The sequence below is a fragment of the Sminthopsis crassicaudata genome, chromosome 2, assembly GCF_048593235.1.
Source record: "Sminthopsis crassicaudata isolate SCR6 chromosome 2, ASM4859323v1, whole genome shotgun sequence".
NCBI lineage: Eukaryota > Metazoa > Chordata > Mammalia > Dasyuromorphia > Dasyuridae > Sminthopsis > Sminthopsis crassicaudata.
In genome coordinates, this window is record NC_133618.1 from 567,057,019 (window position 1) to 567,078,623 (window position 21,605).

General features: G+C 41.2%; 1 protein-coding gene and 1 long non-coding RNA gene across 5 annotated transcripts in view; both read left to right on the forward strand.

Moving 5' to 3' along the window:
• The window catches only part of LOC141558255 (uncharacterized), a 45,450-nt gene extending 30,020 nt beyond the window's left edge, over positions 1-15,430 (forward strand). Inside the window, exon 3 of the long non-coding RNA XR_012487020.1 lies at positions 15,219-15,430. This is a non-coding gene — a long non-coding RNA (uncharacterized LOC141558255). The remainder of the gene's footprint in view (positions 1-15,218) is intronic.
• An 838-nt stretch (positions 15,431-16,268) lies between these two features.
• SEMA4B (semaphorin 4B) overlaps positions 16,269-21,605 on the forward strand; it is a 35,968-nt gene continuing 30,631 nt past the window's right edge. Inside the window, exons 1-2 of one of the 4 annotated variants that reach the window (XM_074295160.1) lie at positions 16,269-16,804; positions 19,638-19,694. The gene's annotated coding sequence lies outside the window, so the exon portion shown is untranslated. The remainder of the gene's footprint in view (positions 16,805-19,637; positions 19,695-21,605) is intronic. The other 3 variants (XM_074295161.1, XM_074295162.1, XM_074295164.1) reach the window with 3 other exon arrangements.

Sequence of the window (21,605 nt, forward strand, 5' to 3'; positions counted from 1 at the left end):
GAAGGAAAGAAAACCTAGAGTACTTTTCCAAATGTCAGATGAGAAATGGCTTTTGGCTTATCTGCTGCTTTGGATCATCTGTGTCACCTCCATGAGTTGAGTACCCAGAAGCTGGAAGCTGATCTGCCTCTAGGGCCTCTCTTTCTGCTGGGTCACTGTAACCTGATTGGTACTTTGGCTGCAGAGGACCCTAACCCTAAACTCTGCCTTCCCCTTCCCCCTCCTCAACTCCACTCACTCACCAGCCATTCTAGCTCTGCCAGTCTTGCTGGCTCCGAGAGCTTAAGTAAATTATGTAATTGCCTTGAATCTCAATTTTTCATTTGGTTTTTTTTTTATAACTTTTTATTTACAAGATATATTCATGGGTAATTTTTCAGCATTGACCCTTGCAAAACTTCTGTTCCAACTTTTCCCCTCCTTCCCCCCACCCCCTCCTCAGATGGCAAGTAGTCCAATACATGTTAAATATGTTAAAGTATATGTTAAACACAATATATGTATATATATCCATACTGCACAAGAAAAATAAGACTTGGAAATAAGGTAAAAAATAACCTGAGAAGGAAAACAAAAATGCAAGTGGACAAAAATAGAGGGAGTGGAAATGTTATGTTGTAATTCATACTCATCTCCCAGAGTTCTTTCGCTGGGTGTAGCTGGTTCAGTTCATTATTGCTCTATTGAAGCTGATTTGGTTCATCTCATTGTTGAAGAGGGCCTCGTCCATCAGAATTGGTCCTTATATGGTATTGTTGTTGAAGTGTATGATCTCCTGGTTCTGCTCATCTCACTCAGCATCAGTTCATATAAGTCTCTCCAGGCCTCTCTGAAATCATCCTGCTGTTCTTACAGAATAATATCAATTTTTCATTTGTAGAAGGGAATGATCCTTGTACTATTTTATATCTCAGGGCTTTGATGATTCTAAGAAGGGAACATGTATGATGAAAGAAAAGTTCCTAGAACTACTCTTAGCTTTGCCTTTCTTACTTCTAGTATCTTGGGCAATCTACTGACCTCAGTCTCCTTATCTTAGTCTACAGGCCTGAGATTGGGCTGAGTGCTGGGGAATGCAAAAAGAAGCCAAATAACAAAAACAACCACCAAGAATCCTTGCTCTTAAGGAGTGTCCATTCCAATGGGGAAAAGATTTGATAATATATAGATGCGTGTGTGTGTGTGAGTGTGTGTGTGTGTGTGTGGGTACAATTAGGAGATAAATTAAAAGGGGAAGACATTAGCAGCTATGGGACCAGAAAAGGCCTCCTTCAGGGGATGCTCATCAATTGGGGAACTGGAAATTGGCTGGATGCCTATTAGTTGGGGAAAGGTTGAATAAGTTATATGTATGAGTGTGATGGAATACTATTGAGCTGTAAGAAATAATGAGCAGGCAGATCTCAGAAAAAAAAAAAACCTGGAAAAACTTATATGGGCTGATGCTGAGTAAAGTAAGCAGAACCAGGAAAATAATGTACACAGCAACAGCAAGACCGTGTGATAATCAACTGTGATGGACTTGGCTCTTTTCAACAAGGAGATGATTCAAGGCAAATTCCAATAAACTTGTGATGGAAAGTGCCAAAGTTTTCTCTCCAGAGAGAAAACCATAGAGACTGAATGTGGATCAAAGCATAGTATTTTCATCTTTTTGTTGTTGTTGCATGTTTGCTTGGTTTTTTTTTTCCTTTTCTTGTGTTTTTTTCCATTTTTGATCTGATTTTTTAGTGTAGCATTAACAAATATGGAAATATGTTTAGAATTACATGTGTTTAACCTATATCCGATTGCTTGGTGACTGGGGAGGGAGAGGGAAGAGAGGGAGAAAAATTTGGAACACAAGGTTTTGCAAAAGTGAATATTGAAAACTATCTTTGCTTGTATTTGGAAAAATAAAACACTTAATTTTTTAAAAAAAAGAACTAATAAAATCTGAAAAAAGTTACATGCTGAATTTACAATATACTTTAAAAAGAAATAAAAATAGTGAGCAGGAAGACCTCAGAAAAACTTATAGAACTGATGCTGAGTGAATTGAGCAGAATAAGGAAAACATTGTACACAGTAATATCAACATTGTACAGTGATCAACTATGATAGACTTAGCTCTTCTCAGCCATGTAATGATCCAAGACAATTCCAAAAGACTCATGATGGAAGATGCTAGCCATATTCCAAGAATGAACTGTGGAGTCTGAATGAAGAATGAAGCATACTATTCCCACTTTTTTTGTTGTCCCCCTTTTATTCTGATTATTCTTTCACAGCATGATTATTGTTTAACTTATGTTTAATATGATTGTACATATATAACTTATATTGGATGGTATGCCACCTTGGGAAGGAGGGAGGAAAAAGAGGGAGGGAGAAAAAATTTGGAACTCAAAAATCTTACAAAAGAGATATTGCAAACTAAAATAAATAAATAAATGAGAGAGTGGAGAGAAAAGGCCTCCTTCAGAAGGTAGGCTTTGAGCTGAGTCCTGAAGGAAGACAAGAGATGGAGAGTAAGGGGCAGATACTGGGGTACCAGGAACAGCCAGTGAAAAAGAATAGCAACGAAAGATGGAGTGTCTTTTTTGAGGATGCAAGTAGGGCAGTTTTGCTAGATATTGTGAACAGAGTGAGTTAAGAGAAGGTTGGAAAGGTTAGGAAGGTTAGATACCAAAGAAAGTGGTTTAAATTAGATCCTGGAGGCCACAGGGAACCATTGGAACTTTTTGAGCAGAAGTATGAGAGATCAAGCCCATACCTTAGAGCAATCTCGGAGACAATTGAGTGGAGAATCTGAATGATGTAGGAGAGACCTGAGACCAGGAGCCTAGTTTGAAGGTGAATGCAGTAGTTTAGTCAAGAGGTGATTTGGATGTGAAGGACACCAGACAATATGAAGGGAGAAAAGGGGACATCTGGTGAAGGTAGAAATAATAAGATTTGGCAACAGATTGGCTTTGTGGAGTGAGAACCAGGAGTCTAGGATAATAGCAGTTGTTGTTAGCATTCACTTGGAGGCAGTTGGCGATGGGTGACTATGGCTCAGCAGAGTTGGGGATGGATATCTCAATCTGGGGATTATCTACAGTAATTGAACTCCAGGGAGTGGATGAGATCAGCAAACAAGATAGTACAGAATGAAAAACAAAGGGGGCCCACGAAGGAAGAAAATAAGTGTTTATTAAGTGCTTAGTCTAAGTCAGGAATTGTGCTAAGCACTTTACAATTATTATCTCATTTGATCCCCATAACAACCCTGGGAGGTAACTGCTATTATTATCCTCATTTTACAATTGAGTAAATTTAGGCAAACAGAGGTTAAGTGGTTTGTTTGCCCAGAGTCACAGAACAAGTGTCTGACTTTAGATTTGAATTCTGGTCTTCTGGACTACACTTCCAGCATTATATCCACTAAGCTAGCTAACTGCTTCAGGTGGTGATCAAGTCAAAAGACAAAGTTTGTGCTTAGTAAACCTATTGTGTGGTTAATCTATCCCTGGGCTTCTTAGAGATCCATAGGATAGTGTCTGGAATAAGGTCTGGAATAAGATCTGAGCTCATATGTCCAAAGGGCTATCAAACTGTGCATACCCTTTGATCCAGCAGTGTTACTACTGGGCTCATATCCCAAAGAGATCTTAAAGAAGGAAAAGGGATCTGTTTGTGCAAAAATGTTTGTGGCAGCCCTCTTTGTAGTGGCTAGAAACTGGAAACTGAGTGAATACCCATCAATTGGAGAATGACTGAATAAATTGTGGTATATGAATATTATAGAATATTATTGTTCTGTAAGAAATGACCAGCAGAATGATTTCAGAAAGTCCTGAAAGGACTTAATGAACTGATGCTAAGTGAGAACCAGAAGATCATTGTACAGGGCAACAACAAAATTATGCAATGATCAGTTTTAATGGATGTGACTCTTTTCAACAAAGAAGTAGTTCAGACCAATTCCCACTTTTGACAGAGAGAGCCATCTGCATCCAGAGAGAGGCTATGGAGACTGAATATGGATCACAACTTAGTATTTTCATTCTTTTTTGTTTGCTTGCTTTTTGTTTTCTTTCTCATTTTTTTCCTTTTTAATCTGATTTTTCTTATAAAGGATATTAATTGTGGAAATATGTTTAGAAGAATTGCACCTGTTTAACATAATTTCTGTCTAAGGGAGGGAGAAGGTGGGAAAGAGAAGAAAAAATTGGAACACAAGACTTTGCAAAGGTGAACATTGAAAACTATCTTTGCAAATGTTTTGAAAATTTAAAAAAAAACCCTATTATATATATTAGATCTAATAGTTGGATGACCCTAGTTAAATCATATCATCTTTCTGAACTTTAATGACAACCAGCCTTGTCTTCCTACTTCAATCTATCTTCCATGCAACCACCAAAGTGATTTTCCTAAAATACTGACCTGACCATCTCATCTTCTATCCAGTACATTTCAGTGACGCCTTATTGTCTCCAGTTATCAAATACAAAATGCTCTCTTTGGCATTCAAAGCCCCCTCCTTCTTTTCTGGTCTTCTGACACTTTGCTATCACTATCTCTTACTCTTGGACCAGTGATGGGTCTCCTGGCTGTTCCATGAACAATATGCCACAATTCTCAACTCCAGGCATTTTCTCCAATGCCTATAATGTATCATCTCTTTCTCATTTCTAGCTACTGATTTCCCTGGCTTCCTTTAAGTCCCAATAAAAATCCCATTTTTTATAAGAAGCCTTTCCCAATCCCTCTTAATTCTAGTGCCTTCCTCAACTTATTATTTCCCATTTTTCCTGTATGTAGTTCACTGAATGTTATATCTGTAATATAGATAAATATATATATATATAGTTTGCTTTGTGTATTTTTGCTTTAATGTTTCATCTGTTTTCTCCTATAAAAAGTTTGTTTTGTACATATTTGCATGTTTTATGTTATTCCCTATTTCTCCTATAGATGTAGTTTATTTTGTATATATTTGCGTGTTTTATGTTATTTCCCATTTCTTCTATATATGGTTTGTATATATTTGCATGTTTTATGTTTTTCTTATTTCTCCTATATAGTTGATTTTGTATATATTTGCTAGCATGTTTTATCTGTTAATTAATTCCTAGTTTGTTTTGTATAATTTGCATGTTGAATCTGTTATTTTCTTTCTCTTATATGTAGTTTGCTTTATATAAATTTGCATGTTGTGAGCTGTCTTTTTTTCCCCTCCCCCTCCCCTGCATACTCAGTATTTAGTACAATGCCTGGTAGATTACTCTATAAATATTTATTGATTGATCTTTAAAATAGACATGTTACCTACCATGCCTCACAAGGTTTTTTCAAAGCTCCCATGAGATCATATCTGTAAAGTTTTATACAAATATACATTCCAGTAATGAGAAACTTGCTATATCAAAATCTGTTTTTCCAAAAAACAAGCTTGAAGGCTGATCCCATCCTGAATACTACTGTCACCACTATCGCTATCCACAACAAGCTCTTCTGGGCCTCACACCCACACCCAGTAAACTAGAAGAGAACAAAGGCCTTCCCCAGGAATAGCTTTGGTATGTAGGATTTTTCTGAAGGGAACCTCCAAAATCCCGTAAAAGAAATTTTAAGGCAGTTTTTACCAGCTCTGTTTTCTATTTTGTGCATTCTCATTAAATTGGAGTTCTACATGAGAGACGCTGAATACTGGGGGATTGAGGCAAAGGCTATTAACATCGGGAAGGGTTTCTCCGGAACATTACACACAGATTTCTGCAAGGAATAACTTTATGGAGGAGGATGGCGTCCTACCCCAAGAGGAACTTGGACATTTTTGGCTGCTCTTTGTCTTTTTTCAGTTCCCTGGAGACACTCCTAAGCTAGATATGAACCCAGTTCCAGCTGGGCAGAAAATGGAAATCTTCACATCATAAATCCCGGTAATAATATTGTTGTCTGAAAAGAGTTTAGTAAGCCTTCGTAGCATTTGTTGCTCCCTCTGCTAAATGGATCAGAGAAGAAGGGAAAGAGAATGACTATCTAATAATAATAATAATAATCTAATAATAACTGACATTTATTTAATGCTTTAAAGTTTGAAAAGCAATTTACAGACATGGTTTCAGTTGGTAGGAAGGTACTATCATGGGAAATTGAGACTCAGTAAGACTGGGACTTCCTCTAATAAGTGTCAGAGACAAGATTTGAAGTTTTCAAATCCAGCATCTTTCCAGTCATTATCCTATAAAGCCACATAGGATAGACCACACATTCTGACATGTACGTTAAGTGTATACTTGATCATGTTGACTTTTTCAAAAGTTTGCAGGCCTTTGGCAGGGGATAGTAGTCACTGCATGTAAAAAATAAAAATAAAAAATTAAAGTTATATGGGAGATCTTCAATTGTTTTTATGGAACAATCACAAAATAAGAAGTTTGGACCAAATGGCTTTAAAATTCCTTTTTATCTCTAAAAAATCTCCAATCCCATGACTAAGCAGTCCTTAAGCAACCTACCAGCTGTAGCCACCTGTGGTCTTTCCCAGAACAGGAAGAAGGTTCAGATTTCAGGTAGGATTTTATTATAATGGATATTTCACACAAGAAAAAAGGAGAGTTGAAATGACTTGTTTATAGCTCCAGTGTCAGTGAGTCAGGACTAATTCATACTCTGGAGTTTCCAGGCCGTTAACTTCTCTGACTGGAGCCGTGACTCATGGTCAGTTCATTGCTTAGGTGGGGGCTTGTTGCCTTGCCCAGCCTAAGCATGGATCATCACCCTCTCACACATAGGACACACACACACACACACACACACACACACACACACACACACACACACTCTTGTGTTTGAGAGGAGGTGCATGTTTATCCACCTTGGAGGGTGGGATGAGTAGACTTTTGGCCTGGGTAGTGTAACACTAATTAGTGCTATCTGCTATTCCATGTTTCAAAAAAAAACATACAACCAAATTGAAAAACATTCATTCCTGTATACAGACACACACACCTCCAATCATATGACTAGAGTTCTTGTTTATTATTATAAACAAGTTTCTTTGGGGAAGAAGAATGATGTCCTATCTTCTCCCTGCCCTCCCTTACCAAATACACTGTTGGGTTCAGGTTTACAAGGTTACTGGGTGCACGAGATTCTTTTACTAGGTCTCTTTCTGTAGAGATAGAGAATGATTAGGAAAGGAAGTTTTTTTTTTTTTTAATTTTTATTTATAATATTATCCCTGGTATTCATTTTTCCACATTTTTCCCCTCCCTCACTCTACTCCCTCCCCTAGATGACAGGCAATCCCATACATTTTACATATGTTACAATATAACCCAGATACAATATATGTGTGTAAATACTATTTTCTTGTTGCACATTAAGTATTAGATTCCGAAGTATAAGTAACCTGGGCAGACAGATATTAGTGCTAACAATTTACATTCGCTTCCCAGTGTTCCTTCTCTGGGTGTAGTTATTTCTGTCCATCATTGATCAACTGGAAGTGAGTTGTATCTTCTTTATGTTGAAGATATCCACAGGAAGTTTTATTTTCAAGGCATTGATAAACAAATAGATCATGGATTTAGAACTGGGAAGGACATTTAATACATCTCCCTCATGCTCTGAGAAGTTGACTTACCCAAGTTAATAAGGATAGTAAGGGGGTTTTGAACTCAAATCTTTTATCCTCAAATCCAGCATTCTTGCCACTGCTCCTTTCATAATGATGTCTTATAAAAATAATTATGTGGGCAGAAAGCAGTCAAAATCCATTCTTTAGAAAAAAATAATTTTGTTCAGTCACTTATTGTTATCAACTCTGTCAAAAATTGGAACAGCCAATTGTACATAATAGATTTGCACTTTCATGTCCCACAGCAAAAGGAAAAGAAAATAGAAATTGACCTGATAATTTTGTTGGATTTAAGAGGAATAGCAAATTGTACATAGTAGATTTGCTATTTCAATTGCAATCTTTTTTTGTATTATTGTACTATGTTATAGAGATGCTTGTTTTATTTCATAATTTTAAAATAAAATAAGTCCATGTAAAAAATGTAATCACTGTGACATAGTGAAAAGAAAATTGTAGTGGGAAGGAGGAAACCTGGCTTTCATTTTGGTTCTCCCACTATGTGACCCTCAGCAAATCCTTTTCCTTCTGTGAGCCTCCGTTTCCTCATTTGTAGAAGGAGGGCTGACTAGTTAAAAAGAGTTGGTCCTTATTAAGTGGCACCCACAAACATGAACACGTGCCAACATAATTACCCCACATAAGTGTTAGGTTTGTCGGCCGTCAAGAGCTGACCTTGGCAGGTTGGGTCAGCTTGGGCAATGGGACTCAGTGATGTTGAGTGAGCCAGGGTTTGTGTCCAGAGAACCTAGGTGAGGCTGTCTTCAGGGTTGAGTTATGTAAGAAGAGTGTAACGCTCCTAGTGCTCAGAGAGCTGGTGTTTGGCCAGGTGCCCAGAGAACAGAAGGAGAACTGTTGGAGCGGAGGGAGCCAGCGTTGTTGGGGTGCCAGAGGCTGATTTTCCCTTTAAAGGGACAGTCGTCTTAGTTTCACATTCTGAAGGGAAGCTCCCTGTTGGGTGTTTAATAAATAGCTCCCTATTCACAGCTGGTCCTGATGACTACATTTGGCAGGAGGGGACATGGAGGAAGAGTTTTCCTTATTTGCAGCATAATATTTAGTCCCTTCTATCCTCAGATATTCAAATGGATCTATAATCTCATCTGTTTGGAAGTTCACTTCCAACAATGTATTTAGTGACCTGTCCCATCCCTGCCTGACCATCCTGGATGGCTCTGGTTTATATCTTCCTAGTTCAAGATGGGAAACTTTGCTTTCTCCTGACACCGTGTTATCCCTTGCCTTTGACATATGACCAGTCCATCTTCTCTTCCAATCATATATGTCCTTGAGGACATTTTCAAAGTTCCTTGTGGATTGCATGTTGCCCTCTTGCCCCTACAGCATATATCTTCATTGCCCTCTGTATGATATTAATTTTTAAATCTTTAATAGTATTTTACTTTTCCAAATATATGTAAAGATAGTTTTCAACATTCATTTTTGTAAGACTTTGCCTTCTAAATTTTTTCCCCTCCCTCCCTTATCTCCCCTCTCTCCAATAGAGCGAACAATCTGATAGAAGTTAAATATGTGCAATACTTTAAAATACATTTCTATATTTATCATGTTGTGCAAGGAAAATCAGATCAAAGGGGAAAAAAACAATGAGAAAGAAAACAAAAAAATAAGTAAAAAAGGTGAAAATGCTATTCCTCTGTTCACATTCAGTTTCCATCGTTCTCTTTCTGGATGTGACTGGCATTTTCCATCCCAAGTCTATTGAAGCTTCTTTGAATCACTACATTGTGGAGAAGAGCCACGTCTATCACAGTTGATATACTTATTTTTAATTCTTTAAAGATTGTTGCATTCTGTGCCTTCCTTAGAGCAACATGAATAGAATGTTTAATTAAAAATACTGGTCATTGTTTTCATTGGAAGGTTGGAATAATTAAAGGAGTTTCACAAGTTCTTGGAGGCAATCCAGCTCTCTCCTCAACTCTGACCTAAACTCTTTGCCCTTCTGTATTATCTTTCCCAGACAGACATTATCGAACAAGCTCCTCAGACTGTCCATTCAAATGCAGTGCCAACCTGAACATTAGGCATTTGTTCATCCACTTAGTCTTTCATGTGTGATTGTCAGGCTCTGAGTGGTTTTAGCTCTTTGGAGGAGCTCTATAAAGTTTTGCACTTGCTATAGTCAACATGTCATCTGCAAACAGGAACTTCTGAAGGAGCTCACCATTTACAGAGAATTTCTCTTCAACTTGGACAGCTCTATCACAATGGCAAAGGCAATGAATGCTTTTGACCAGCATATATCTACCTATTTTATACCTCACCTTATGTCTATGATAATCAGTGAATAAAGGCATTTCTTTTGTATATCATTGAGGGAATCTTGAATGATTTTGACATATGGTTAGGAAATACCTTGTTGGAAAGGGTATTTAATATGGCTTTTTAATCTGCTAAATTAAAAAAAATTAGTCAACAAACAATAGGTACTGTAAAATTTATATTCTCTATATCTTTCAATCAATTGTGAAATGCTAAGAATGTGGCCTGTTACAGAAACAAAAATCTTTTCTCTGTTGTTCAGTCGTGTTTTACTCTTTGTGACCCCATTTTCTTGGCAAAGATATTAGAATGATTTGCTATTTCCCCTTCAGTTCATTTTACAGATGAGGAACTGAAGCAAACAGGATTAAATGACTTTCCCAGGATCACACAGTTAGTAGGTGTTCACATTTGAACACAGGTATTCCTGGCCTTAAGACCTGTGCTCAATCTACTTACTTACTGTCTAGCTGCTTGCTTGTTCTCTAGTGATACATTTTGTATAAAAGGAAAAGTAAGTGTGATAGTTGCTAGTAGTTTTATTTTTTGGGGGGAGCAAGACATTTGTAATGTCTAAGATTGGTTTACAGACCATTAATAACTTCTCTTCCTTAGTACAACTTTACAATAATACCTTTTCTAACATGGGTCTCCTCCATATATACTTGACTCTTTCAACTGTTTTTCCTATCTGTTCTCCTTAATCTCATTTTTACCTCCCCTACAAGCATATCCAAGACTGTGGAGTTGATAACTAAAGGTGGTTGTTCTACTGTTCTTGATGGTGAAAAAAGTGTGTTACAGTAAACCTTAAAGATCTTTTCCATTTCTCTTCTAATAGTTATTCTTCCATTTTTGTCTTTTAATGCCCCTGAGATGACTTTGAATCTTTTGCAAAACTTTCTTTAAAATGGTTTTACTTTCTACTGACCATAAGTGTCCATTCTTCTTCTTTGTAAGATTTAACAAAAGAGTCTATACTGAAAACCTGTATTACCTTTAGCAATTGTCTCAGTCCATTTGGCAATCAAGTCATATGCTTGCTAAGACATTTTCTGGCTTTTAAAAAAATTTTTTCTTGTTGCAGTGATAGGTATGCAACAACTAAACCCCTGCATAAAACTGTAATTGGTGCCCGTTTTTATTTCTGTTGTCCTCATAGCTAATAACTTATTTAAATAGTTTGAGATTGAATTGTTTCAATTGTATACTATATCTTTTTCTCATCATTCTTCTTTCTTCTTGCACTTTACTACTTCTAATCTTTGCCTTGACAAGTCAGTGGTCTGACTGTACATAGACAGCTGATTCAGGTATAAATCCTGTATTAATGACAAGTCTTTTCCTGTCTTAAAATAAAATCTATTTCCTTTTGGTGATGATGTTTGGTGCTCACCATGTCAAACACCTTCACTTCTTTTCTCAAAGAAAGTGATCATGCTTCCTGAACCATGCTTTCTCATCAATTTCTCATCATCCTCTTTTCCTGATTTATACTGAAATCACTACCAGAGATTTTTGACTTAATTTTAAAGGTCTTATCCATTTTAGTGTCAAACTTTTCATTCTTAGCAACTGATGTTAATATACAAGAGGCAAAGAATTTTGTGGTGGTCCTTTAGTGGAAATGTAAATGAATCACAGGAAATTGTTTCTTATTTGCCTTTGAACCCAAAATAAAATCAACTCCATTAAGTGCGTTCTTTGCTTCTATACAGAGAGTACTTATGATCTGTTCTCCCAGTTAGCAGCAATGTCTTTTTTTCTTCTTCTGGTTTTGTTTGTAGTGAAAATGTCAATACTGATATGATTCAATTCCTCCAACAAAATCTCTGCTTGTTGGATACTGAACATTTTGTGCTTCTTCAACAAATAATAATTTTTTAAAAGCCTATTCCAATGCAGCCAATTTTTAAGGAACAGGGGATTTTACTTTGTTCTTATAGAATAGTGGGGTGGGAATTAGTATTTCTTTTATTGGTGATACCTTTGTGATAATTCCTTTTTCAGATCTCTTATTCAGAAGAAATCTGGCAGAAGCATTGTAATATAACATTTATATTCTGCTCAACACACATTGCATTTGTACTCCCTTTCTTCATACTGCTTCTCTTATTTCCATTTTAATCACTTAAAGTGATTTACCCCAAATCACATAGCCAATATAGTCAGTCTTATCCCACCTCTCGAACCTCTACCTCCAAGTCCAGCCAAGTTGAGATGAACAATAAATTTGGATTCAGGAAAAATATAGTTTTATCCTTCTTTATAGCCCATAGTCGAGAAATCAAAATGCCCTGAACTTCAATTTTCTAACCTGTAAAATGAAAGATGATAATAATAGCTAGCATTTATATGGAGCCTATTATGTACAAGGCACTGTGCCTTACAAATATCTCATTTCATCTTCACAGCAATCCTAGAAGGTCCTCATTTTACAGATGAGGAAATTGAGAAGTGACTTGCTGAAGGTCACACAGCTCTCGTCTGATGTGAACTTGAATTCAGGTCTTCCTTATTTTAGGCTCAGGGCTTTCCACAGCACCCCTAGCAGTTCCTTTGTTGATCTAGAGAGCTCCAGATGAAAAAGTTCCTTCCTCTCTCTATCCTTGCAGATAAGAACTTGCCCTGCTCTGGGCATAAACTGTATATGTCACTGGTAGAACCTGAACCCATCTCTTTCAGACTCCCATTCTGAAGATCTGGATTTAAAACCTATCTCTGAAATTTACTGCTTGTGCAATCTTGGGTAAATTACTTAATTTCCAGTACCCTTGGTTTCCTTATTTGTAAAATTAGGGGACTGGATTAGATCACCTTCAAGTACCAGCCCCCTAATTTATTGTGAACTGTGTTCAAATCCTGCCTATGCCCCAATCTATGTGACCACACAGAGTTCAGAACTCAGCTATAAAAGAAGAGGGTTGAATTAAATGACCTCTAAAGTCCCTTCCAGCCCTAGATTAATGCTATAAATGGACTCTGCCATAATCAGCCTCAATGATATTGAAAAATTGTTTAACCTTTAAATTGTTTAACCATTAAAATGCCTTTAATTTCTCCAGCTATAAAATGGACATAGTCTACCAGCAGGACTGTTGGGAGAGGATATGATAAATGGTCTGATGATCTTAAAACCCTTTGTAAACATGAGGAATGAGCCTGCCAGACAGAAGTGAAGAACGATGAGGGTTATTGGTAAACAGGCAGTCCAGAGACTGGGCGTCTCTGTCCTGCTCAGGGAGAAGGGTACCAAGAGCTTAGCTGTAGAAGTGAAAAGGGCTGGGAATGCTCCAACTTTACAAAATAGCAGCTGTAAGCAATTCCAGCCAGTCCCACTGACCAGCCAGTTCAAGCCACTGACATCTCAAACTGGTTGTTACCGGAACTGCCCTACATGTTATTACTTTACTCAGAGATAAAGGAACAAGGACACACTGAATCCAAGTGTCTTATCTAAGGTTATTAGGCAAATCATCAGTGAGAGATAGGATTAAAAATCATTAGGATCAAGGAGAGGAAGGGATCCCCCAGAGAATCAACCCCAGAGAAGTAAAGCATTAATATAATATTAATGACATTTTTACACAGCAGGAAGGAATGCTGTGTGCATGGCAGGCTGGCCAATCTCCATTAGAAAGGCCAGGATACTAGTCAAGCCTCTGAAAGTGGCTTTGTGAATCCTGAGCCTAGTCAGCTTTTTATAATCAAAAACTGCCAAAGATGCCAATTTGCATTTGCAGAGGGAATCTCTTAAACCATAAAAATAACAAATCCACATCAAAAGTAAAAGAAACTACAATTGCAATCAAGTCCACACCAAAAAGAAAAGAAAATAGAAACCTGATAATTTTGGTGGATTAGGAGGAAAATCAAGTCATACTTAGATTTGCCGTTTCAATTCCAATCATCTTTTTTTATTGCATTATGTTAAACAAAGTCCACACCAAAAGGAAAAGAAAATAGAAATTGACCTGATAATTTTGGTGGATTTAAGAGTAATATCAACATATTGTCTTATGGAAATGCTTGTTTTATTCCATAAATTTAAAAAAATATAGTGCTTTAAAGTTTACAGAACACTATATGGGATCTCATTTGAGTTTGGCAGATGACTACTACAGGTAATTTCTCAGTCTCATTTAAGGGTAAATAGAAAGTGTTAGACTATGGCAGAAACTAGGCATGGACCCACATTTAACACCACATACTAAGATAAGATCAAAATGGGTCCAAGATTTAGGCATAAAGAACGAAATCATAAATAAATTGGAGGAACATGGGATGGTTTACCTCTCAGACTTGTGGAGGAGGAAGGAATTTGTGTCCAAAGGAGAACTAGAGACCATTATACTAGAGACATAATAGAAAATTTCGATTACACCAAATTAAAAAGTTTCTGCACAAACAAAACTAATGCAAACAAGATTAGGAGGGAAGTAACAAATTGGGAAAACATTTTTACAGTTAAAGGTTCTGATAAAGGCCTCATTTCCATAATATACAGAGAATTGACTTTAATTTATAAGAAATCAAGCCATTCTCCAATTGATAAATGGTCAAAGGATATGAACAGACAATTTTCAGATGATGAAATTAAAACTATTTCCACTCATATGAAAGAATGTTCCAAATCACTATTGATCAGAGAAATACAAATTAAAACAACTCTGAGATATCATTACACATCTGTCCGATTGGCTAAGATGACAGGAACAAATAATGATGAATGTTGGAGGGGATGTGGGAAAACTGGGACACTGATGCATTGTTGGTGGAGTTGTGAAAGAATCCAACCATTCTGGAGAGCAATCTGGAATTATGCCCCAAAAGTTATCAAGGTGTGCATACCCTTTGACCCAGCAGTGCTACTACTGGGCTTATATCCCAAAGAAATACTAAAGAAGGGAAAGGGACCTGTATGTGCCAAAATGTTTGTGGCAGCTCTTTTTGTAGTGGCTAGAAACTGGAAAATGAATGGATGTCCATCAATTGGAGAATGGTTGGGTAAATTATGGTATATGAATGTTATAGAATATTATTGTTCTGTAAGAAATGATCAGCAAGATGAACACAGAGAGGCTTGGAGAGACATCAACTGATGCTGAGTGAAAAGAGTAGAACTAGGGGATCATTACACACTTCAAAAATGATACTGTATGAGGATGTATTCTGATGGAAGTGAATATTTTCAACATAGAGAAGAGCTAATCCAATTCCAATTGATCAATGATGGACAAAATCAGCTACATCCAGAGAAGGAACACTGGGAAATGAGTGTAAACTGTGAGCATTTTTTTTTTGTTTTTCTCCCCAGGTTATTTTTTACATTCTGAATACAATTCTTCCTTTGCAACAACAACAACAAAATTCAGTTCTGCACATATATATACCAAGGATATACTATAAGATATTTAATATGTATGGGAATGCCTGCCATCTAGGGGAGGGGGTGGAGGGAAGGAGGGGAAAAATTCGGAATATTAGGGAGTACAAGGGATAGGGAAAAAAAAAAAATTACCTATGCATATGTACTGTCAAAAAAGAAGTTACAATTATAAAAATTAATAAAAAAAATAAATAAAAAAAAAGAAAGTGTTAGACTTTGGATTTGAATCTGCGGCCTTCCTGACCTCGGGTCCACCAGTACCTGGATGCCTCTCCACCTACGACTTCAAAGGGTAAATGAGTTTATTGTTCATCTGCATTTTTATGACTGGGAGACCTCGGCACTCCGGTACTGTCCCGGAGGCTTTCTTGGTAAAGAGTGGTTTGCCTTTTCCTTTTCCAGTGAATTAAGGTAAATTTGGGGGTCACATGGGCGGAGGTGTCTGGGGCTGTTTGAACTCGGACCTTCCTGACCTCAGGCCCGGTGTGCAGCTTCTCCAACGACTAGTCCAGAGGTCTTCTCCTTTCCTACCGAACTTATTAATAAGACCCGAGAGTTGCCCTCCTTTGGGGGCTGTAGCCTCCCCGACGTCCCTGGATTCACCTTTACTCCCAGCTCCTGGGTAATGGGAGCGGGGAGGAGCGGGGAGGGCAGGTGGAACACGGGGGAAAACCGAAGCTACCTCGTTTGGCCAGTTTCTCTGCCTCCCAATGGAAGCGAACCGCAGACGAGCTGCGGCACGAAGGAAAAGCCAGAGCGGGGGCCACGGAAAACCCCTCAGAACGCGGGCGGGCCAGACCTGGGCGCGGGGGCTGGACCTGGGCGCGGGGCCGGACCTGGGCGCGGGGGCCAGACCTGCGGCCCGGGCCGGACCTGCGCGCGGGGGCCGGACCTGGGCGCGGGGGCCGGACCTGGGCGCGGGGGCCGGACCTGCGGCCCGGGCCAGACCTGCGCGCGGGGGCCGGACCTGGGCGGGGGCCGGACCTGGACTGCTGGGACTCAGCGCCATTAGCTTGCCCGGGTCCTCGCGTTTTCCCTAAACCCCGTTTGTCTCTCAGCTCCGGGAAGGCTATGGAGGACCCCCGAAAGGGCCCCCCGCCCCCCCAGTAGGAAGAGCAGGGGATTAGTGTAAAACTGGAGCGCTGACGGGGTAGTAAATGTGAGGAGGACCGGAGCCAGGAGCCACCTTACACATCCCGTAAACAGGGAAGGGGCGGAGCCTTGGCTCGGGGCCCTGCATTTCCTGGGACCCACAGAACTTGTGGGTGGAACTGCTGCAGCCAAGCTCCTCTACAGGGACAGGAAGCAGGGAAGGAGCTCAGAGACGCGAGTCGTGGTGAATGCTGTGGGAAAGCCAAATTCTCGCGGATTATCCAAAGGAAAGGGCCCAGCGCTCCCCCCGAGCAAGGGGCTGCCGTGGGGGGAGGGGCCCGCGGAGGGGGCTTCCTAGCTGGGGCGAGTCTCCGGGGCAGGGAGAAGACCCCGCGGACGGAAGCAGCTTTCTCCTCGAGCAGGTACTGTCTTCCTGGGAACGGGGGAGGGGTGCAGGTCAGGAGAACTCCTGGCGCGTCCTCGGGCTGCCAGGACGGAGAAAAAGCCAGTCTCTCCCACGGGGCGGCTCTGGGCTTCCCCGGAGACTCCACGTTTAGGGAGTGCAGCCAGTCTCCCCCTTTCTTCTCGCCCCCTCCCCTGCAGCCCTCGGCTGCCAGCTGCTCCCTCCTCCGTCCCAGGCGGACTTCGCGCCGGAGGACGCGCTGATTTAAGGCTCCCTTTCCCCGGGGCCTCGCTGAAGTGGAGACCACCAGGGGGGCGATCCCCAGCAAAGGGTGGGTTTAGGCACTCTGTGTGACCCAGTTGCTAAGGCAGTGCCTGAGGCTGGTCCCACGTTCCCATGGCAACCGGGGGCCAAGCTCCTAATCCATTAGAACCGAGCTTTGTAGCGGGAGAGTGGGGCTGGTCCAGCCAGACGGAGCTTCCCCGGGACAGCTCCGAGGGGCTGTGCAGCTCCTGAGGCGGGCTCGGGACCGCAGTCTGGGCGGAAGAAAGCTGCACGGGGTGTGCAGAGACACGTTCGCGGGTCTGTCCCCAAAGGCAGTCGTGGAGAAGAAGTGGCCGCCTCCTGCCGTCCTTACTTGGGTGGGGAGTGAACTTTGGGCCTGGACATGTGGACACAAGGTGGGGATGAATCTAGGGAACAGTGCAGAATTCCGGGAACAGAGATTCCAATCTCCTAAGGAACCGTGGAGGTATCCGTCCAGTCCAACCCCCTCGTTTTATAGATGAGAAAACAGGACTCCGAGATTTCTGGGGCTAACCAAGTACCATAAATAGTCACCTAGCCTAGAGATCCAGACACCTGACTCACCGCGGAGCCTCAGTTTGCTCCTCCATAAAATGGGAAGAATATTATCTACCCTGGTACTTCACAGGGTCATCGTGGGGATAGTAAGTGAAAGTTCTTTGTCAGGCATAAAGGACCACGTCAGCAAAATGAGTGTCACTCTTTTTCTAATTATGGAGAGCTCTAGGAATTCTGTAATAAGTCTTCCTTGTATCCTTGATCTGCCGGTTTAAGCAGTTAACGATAGGCTATACTCCCTAGGGAGAGATGAGGATCCAGAATACCCGCAGTGCGCCTTCAGTTTTACCTTCAAGGTAAAACTGTCCTCTGGGACAGCTGAAAAAAGGGGGCATTCCTCCTTCTCCCCAGCGTGCTGGTTCCCTGCCCAAGGACTTTTGCTGGAGTGCAGTGCTAAACAACAGAGCTCTTAATAAATCCCCAGAGCAGCCAATCATTTGGCACTGCTCACAAATGCCTGGAGTTTCCAAAGGCACCCAGGCTGCTTTTGTATAGGCCGGGAAATTCCTTCGTTGCCCCGAAGCAGAGAAGTTGGATTTCAATACCCACCTTGTCCTTATGGTATAGAGTTTCTATGTTGTTGTGGAAAGTGCTTTCGTAAACCTTAAAATGCTGCATCAAAGTCAGCCATTAGTTTTTCCTGCTAGTGGTAGGATTGATGGTGGTGATAGTAGTAGGATTTCTTTTGAAAGGTTAGGAGTGTAGCAAGATAACTGTATGTATACATAGATTGGATTTAACATGTATTTCAACATATTTATCATGTATTGGACTACCTGCCAGCTAGGGGAGGGGGGGAAGGGAAGGAGGGGAAAATTTGGAACAAAAGGTTATGCAAGGGTCAGTGTTGGAAAAATTACTCATGCATATGTTTTGTAAATAAAAAAGCTTTTATTTGAAAAAAAAAAAAAGGTTGGGGGTGTGTGACAAGGAGAGAAAGCAAGGAGTATTCTGTGGACCATTCTAAAGTGACTCAGAAACCAAAACAGCTCAGGAAAAGGGCCTAAAGCAGCATTATTCCAGCCTGCTTAAAAAGTTTAATTGTATTTTATCTTGTTTTGTTTTTGAGTCATGGGAACATGTGCTGATGCAGCTCTGTAGGAAAAAGGTCTTCAAATTTCAACCTCTTCACCCAATCCTACCTAGTTATTAAATATGATTAAGGTTAATCCACAAAACTCTTGGGACCCCCACTGGAAAGAATAGCTACTCTGACACATCCAGATCTCAGAGAGTAGAACAAAAACTGAAATGAACAGAGAATTATAGATCTCCAGAGATCTTAGTGGACTGCATTTTATTGTAGAGAGACTTCTAAGATTATAGACCTTCAAATCATAAATTTTAGCACTAGAAGGGGTCTCAGAGATCATTGAATGCAATCCTCTTATTTTATAATAAGGAAATTGATGCCTAGAGAGATTTAAGTGATATGTCTGAGGTCACACGGTGATAGAACCAGGATTTGAACTCAGCTCTCCTGTCCACAGTGGGCTGCTAGTGAATAGAGTTCGGGTCTGGAGTCAGAAAGACACATCTATCTTCCTGAGCTCAAATTTAGCTTCAGACACTAGCCGTGTGACCTGAGCAAGTCATATAGCCCCATTTGCCTCAGTTTCCCCCTCTGTAAAATGAGCTAGAGAAGAAAGTGGCAAACTGCTGCAGTTTCTTTGGCAAGAAAACCCTAAGGGGGTTCAGGAAGAATCAGACGTGACTCAAAACAACTTTGACTCTGTTGCCAACATTTTCCTGTACTAAAAGCAGAAGTATGATGATGCAATTTGGGACATAATCCTGATTATACTTAAGCCTTTTTGCATATGATAGTTTGGGTGTTTGGGGGGAAGGAATTCCCTAAAGGATAAAAGGCAATGTGTCTTATTATCCTTTTCACATATTAACACTTTGTGGTGATGGAACTAGTTGCTTTGCCTTGCTAGGAAAAAGTTCTGTTCTCACTTAACTGATAGAATTTTGTCTGGTTTCAGCAGGTAGTGGATAGACCAAAGGGGTAGTCACAGAAATTCTTCTCTGCAGGAAGAAAGGTAAGATTCTACTACCTTCTCTCTTTCCCTCCCTCCTTCCCTTGCTTCTGATAGCTTTCCTGGGTCCCTGTGGGATGGGAACATTTGGAAAGATGAGTGTGAATGTTGGATAGCTCCAAAGGACAAATGTCTATCCAGTGAATCTTTTTTCCCCGTCTCACTTAGTCCAGATCCGGGACATCATGCAACACTAATCTGTTCAGAACTCCCTCTTGGGAGTTATTGGGCCCCAGATGCGAAGGCTGGATGGAGTGCCATTTCCAGGCAGCATCAGGGGGTCTGGGGCACCGCTCGTAGGCCAGATGCTGCCCAGACTCAGTGCTTTGGTTATGGCATCTTCACAACAGGGAGAATACCTTCCCCCTTGCTATTGGAGCCACTGTTTTGGTGGCAGCGAATGGGTTGGGAGAGGGACATTCCTGCTCTGAGGGTCAGTAACCATGGAGAGTTCAGGGCTACTGCCTAGCCTTCAGAAATAGAGGAGACAAATGGCAGCCTTCCCTCCTTCCAGTGCCCTTGCCCGCTCCAAGGCCATTCCAGAGAGGGCAGAGCTTTCTCTGTGATTTGTGTGTTACCCAAGAACAGGTCTTTTCTTGGGACAACTAAAGCCACAGCCTGGGTGACCTAAGGTGACTGGGAAAATCCAGGGGTCAGAGGACCGCACCCCCTCTCTGTGGGTGACTGTGCTGCCTGGGGGGGTGTAGGAAGGCACTAGTTGACAGTGGGAGGGAACTTGGGAATCAGGGAAGGCACTGGTTGGCTCTGGAGTTGTGGGAAGGCTGGGCTCTGGTGGATCCCTTCCCCTTTGATGATGCAATGTCCAGGTGTCTGTGGTCAGGAGTAGGGCCTGAGGGGGGATAAACTGGCCTGTCAGAAAGAGAAAGATCTCAGCCTTCCTAATGCCTGAGAAATAGTGGAGCTCACCCCATAGTAACTCCGGGAGGGCCCTACGGAGGACTCTGCAGCACGGTGAGGTGCCTCTGGTTCAGCGGCAGGTCAGAGCGGCAGCGGGCACCCCGGGTGCCCCTCTGGGGCAGCAGGCGCCAGGCACCAGCCAGGCTAATTGTTTCCTCCCCCTCGCCATCCCCTCTGCAGGCAGGCAGGCACATAACCCCTCTTGGGGTGGCTGCTCCTTGTTGGCTCAGGGACAGGTCGCACTTTAAAGGTTGCACCATAACCCCTCGGGGCAGGGGGTGGGGGCTCTCCTCCCTGGGAGTGGCCAGCTCAGGTCTGAACAGGTCCTGGCCCAGAGCAGGGGTGACTCTGTGGCTCCCTCAGCACCTTAGGCTGATTGCACCAAGCCGGATGGGCCGGTTCCTTTCCTCTGAAATTACTTGGGCCTTAGCACCCCAAAATGAGGGAGAAACCTCTGAGATTAAGAGGGGGGAGGGAGGAAAGGAGGAAGTTTAAATCCTAGGACCAAACAAAGAAGAATTCAACCTGAAGTGACTGAGTAGGGATTGTTGGGGTTGAGCTAGTTGTAAATACAGCTGTTATCAGAGGACCAGAGATTTAGACCTGGACGGGCCCTTGGAATCCTCTCCTCAGAACCTCTTTTTTTAATAGAGGAGGAAGCAGAGGCCCAGAAATGGAAAGTGAATTCTCCAAAGCACTGAACATTTTTTAACAGACTTTTTTTTTTTTTTTTTTTTTAACATTTTTAAACAGCCTTTAAGTGGCAGAGTCAGTATTGGAAGCCAGGTCCTTTTACTTCAAAAAGAAATTCTAAGACTAGGTGTAACTTTAGAAGGACAGAGGGTTGGGAGCAGGTAGAAGGTAGGATTTAAGAAAAAGTGGAGATCCAATGAGGGGGACTCACCTTCCCATTCATGCCTTTTAGAAAGCAGTCTATCAGATTGATTTTTAGGCCTTATTAGTTCTGAAGCTCTGAATGGATACTCTGCTCTGAGG